Source organism: Rhinopithecus bieti, unplaced genomic scaffold (assembly GCF_001698545.2).
Source record: "Rhinopithecus bieti isolate Rb0 unplaced genomic scaffold, ASM169854v2 scaffold_31127, whole genome shotgun sequence".
NCBI classification, from domain to species: domain Eukaryota; kingdom Metazoa; phylum Chordata; class Mammalia; order Primates; family Cercopithecidae; genus Rhinopithecus; species Rhinopithecus bieti.
The window spans coordinates 419,807-423,582 of record NW_016813970.1 but is presented as its reverse complement, the minus strand read 5'-3'; the positions used below and the strand labels follow the sequence as shown (position 1 = coordinate 423,582).

Genomic DNA, 3,776 nt, shown 5'->3' with positions numbered 1-3,776 from the left:
TGAAGAGACGTAGATAACCCATCTTAGAAATATATTTTTTTTCCTAGAAAATTTAAATGTTTTCATTTGGAAGAGGGAGGGAGATGAGACAGGGAGTGAGGAAGGGCAAAAAGGAGGGAAATATGGAGGTAAGGAAAAAAGGAAAGAGAGAGACCAGAGGAAGGATGGGTCAGAGGGGAAAGAGAGGCGAGGAGGGGGAGAGAGGAAAAAAAAAAAAACAGAAAACAGAGAGAGATTCCCATAATACATTAAAAAACTAATCTCTACAAGTCAATTTATAACTAGATACCAGCACTTGTTTTTTTTTTTTTTTTTTTTTTTTTTTTTTTTTGAGACGGAGCTTGCGTCTGTCCGCCCAGTTGCTGGAGTTCAACTGGCGCCGGATCTCAGCTCACTGCAAGCTCCGCCCCCCGGGTTACACCATTCATGCCCTGCCTCACGCTGCCCAAAGTAGCTTGGGACTACAGGCGCCCGCCACCTCGCCCGCTAGTTTTTTTTTTTTTTTTTTTTTTTTTTTTGTATCTTTTTCTTAGTAGAGGCAGGGTTTCACCATATTAGCCAGGGATCGGTCTCGATTCTCCTGAAACCTTGGTGATCCGCCCGCTCGCCTCCCAAAGTGACTGGGATTTACAGGCTTTGAGCCACCACGCCTGGCGAGCATTGTTTTTTAAGAGGAAATGAACAGCCATTATCAATTTGTGTCTCTTTGATTTCCTTCTCTGAACTATATTAAGTCCCCTCCTCCATCACAAAAAAGCAGTAATTAAGCATGTCAATAAACGTACAGAATCAAAACATTCTTTTGAACATTATGCTTATTGATTATCTGGTGATAAATAAGATACAAAGGGAATGGCCTGTGACAGAAATAAGAGATGTGAAATGGATAATGATGAAATGAAAGCCTAACACTGAAAGAATGCTTAAAATGGAAAAGGTAAGATGCAGAGTGAATCAAAAAATAAAAGACAGGAAATTGCATAATAATGTAATTATGAAAGGAAATAAAGAGGATTAATTGGGATGAGGCACTAGAGAATAAATAAGAGAATTATTCTTATGCTTGTATTATATGCTTAGCAAAGATAGCTTTCTTTGCTGGATGTATAAATATAAAACAGAAGTTTTAAAAGCAAAGGAAACCTCATGAATCTTGAAATCAGATCAATAATTTACTAAATTTGATTTGATACAACAACTGATAAGTCATGCCAATTCTTGGCTTTGTGTTCCAAGCTTAGTAGGAGTAAAAAACTGCTGGTAATGCAGTTCTTAACTCTCAACAGGCAGTTTCCATCTATTTGACATCATTTGAATCCAAGCTAAAAGTAGAAACGGCACAAATAGTTGAAAGTCAAAGTACACAGCTTTATTCTCTGCTGCTGTAATATAGTTTGGAAATGTATCCATGAAGGCACTAAAGCCGAAATATAAGCTCATATTGAAAACACAGATTTTTAAAAATACAACCGTCAACTGTTTATCTATATGAAGTGGTTTTCACAGGCTTTTCCCCTGAAAAATGTCACTGTACTTGTTAAACAAGTGTTTAAAGAGATTTACTATGAATTATTCCATGAAATGTCCTATGTTTCAGACAGGTTCCCTTCTTTGGTGGGGGTTGGGGGGGTGCGGTATACAAACCTACCTTGACTGATTATATTAACCACAAACTACAACAACGAAACAAAACTTTTGATGTTTGCAGATTTGGGATGGTCGCTTAGCTCACAAGTATTTCTCTAATAGCCATGTGCAGGCAACCCCTCCCTTCTTTCTGGGAATTGTATTCCCTTCCTGCCAGATTTAGACACATGTCCCAGATGGGAACTGTCCTTTCCTCATGATTGCATTTCCCCAGCAATGAGGTAGGAACCTGACTCTACCTAGTTCGATGAGGTTAATCCTAGGACTCTCCAATAATCACATCTCCACACACCATCCCTGATATTCACTGACCTTCAGTGACTGTTTTAGATAAGAGTTTAAGAGACAAGTTAGCCAATTAAATGTCCTTCCCAGGTTTTTAACCTTTTGTTAGAGGAAGATAATCTCTCTTCTCCGGTCTAAATACTATGACGTTGTGAACCTGGAGATGCTGGAGCTGCGTTTATACTATCGTGGAAATGTTATTCAGAGATAATGAAGCAAATGTGAAAGAGAAAGAATGCTCAAAAAGTTACATGTGGGATTACCATATGGTCCAGCAATTCTACTCTTAGGCATATACCCAAAACAATGCAAAGCAGGGACTCAGATACTTGTACACCAAGGTTCATAGCAGCATTATTCACAATAACCAAAAGGTAGAAACAATCCAAATGTCCTTCAACAGATGAATGTATAAAGAAAATGTGGGTCAACCAGGTCCCCTCCCCACAGCAACATGGCCGCTTCTCTTCCTCAGCATGGTAACTGGCTTCCCCTCAGGACCTGTTGCCACAGGCGGACCTCCTGCGCACTGGCAACCTGAGACCACCATGCAGTTTATGCTGCTTTTTATTAAAAGTTGTCAGGGAAAGCCTCAACTGCAAAAATGGCATATCCAGCTATTGGACAAAGAGAAGGAAAATATTACAAGAGAACTTGTTCACTTTAGCACAGAAACCTAAAATGTGAAGATATCTGAAGATTGTTTACAAAAGATACGCCGTTTGTATATTTGCTGTGCTACTGCAAATCAGGGCAATGAACTAACTACCCTAGAAACAATTCATCATTACATGGAATTATTTGACAAGTATTTTGGCAGTGTATGTGAACTTGATATCATCTTTAATTTTGAAGAGGTTTATTTTATTTTGGATGAGTTCTTTTGGGAGGGGAAGCTAGGAAACCTCCAAGAAAAATGTCCTTAAGGCAACTGCACAGGCTCATCTACCGCAGGAGGAAGCTTAAACCCCACACAGAGTTCTTAAAGAAACTGGACTGACATAACTCTCCTCCTTGTTGATGACTTCCTGTGGCATTTCACACACTGTAGATGGCCCCTGGCTTCATGTCCATGTTAGCTAATGGTGTAAGATGATGTCTTGTCAGCATTACTGTTTTTCTAAGCTACTTCATTCAAGCCAATACGATTTTTTTTTCTTTTGAGACGGAGTTTCGCTCTGCCGCCCAGGCTGGAGTGCTGTGGCCGGATCTCAGCTCACTGCAAGCTCCACCTCCCGGGTTCACGCCATTCTCCTGCCTCAGCCTCCTGAGTAGCTGGGACTACAGGTGCCTGCCACCACGCCCAGCTAATTTTTTGTATTTTTAGTAGAGACGGGGTTTCACTATGTTAGCCAGGATGGTCTTGATCTCCTGACCTCGTGATCTGCCCACCTTGGCCTCCCAAAGTGCTGGGATTACAGGCTTGAGCCACTGCGCCCAGCCATATACAATTTTTTAAGAAGGAACTTTGGTTAATCAAGTGATAAGTTAAAGGACTTAAATATGAATGGGGCAGAAAAAGATGACTTTTCTGGATATTTTAAAGTTTATAGGTCAGTTTCCCTTAATCTGATTATATACACATATGAAAATGACATATCTGTATACATGTAAAATGAAACAATTGGGCAATACACATTTATTAATTACTATATTTGACAAGGAATTTCTTTTTTTTTTTTTTTTTTTTTTTTTTTTTTTTGTTGAGAGGGAGTCTCGCTCTGTCGCCCAGGCTGGAGTGCAGTGGCTGGATCTCAGCTCACTGCAAGCTCCGCCTCCCGGGTTTACGCCATTCTCCTGCCTCAGCCTCCCGAGTAGCTGGGACTACAGGCGCCTGCCACCTC

General features: G+C 40.4%; 1 pseudogene; it reads left to right on the top strand.

Annotated features, from left to right (window-relative positions):
- The first annotated feature begins 2,480 nt into the window (after nucleotides 1-2,480).
- Nucleotides 2,481-2,937, top strand: LOC108513525 (AP-1 complex subunit sigma-2 pseudogene; annotated as a pseudogene).
- The last annotated feature ends 839 nt before the right edge of the window (nucleotides 2,938-3,776 follow it).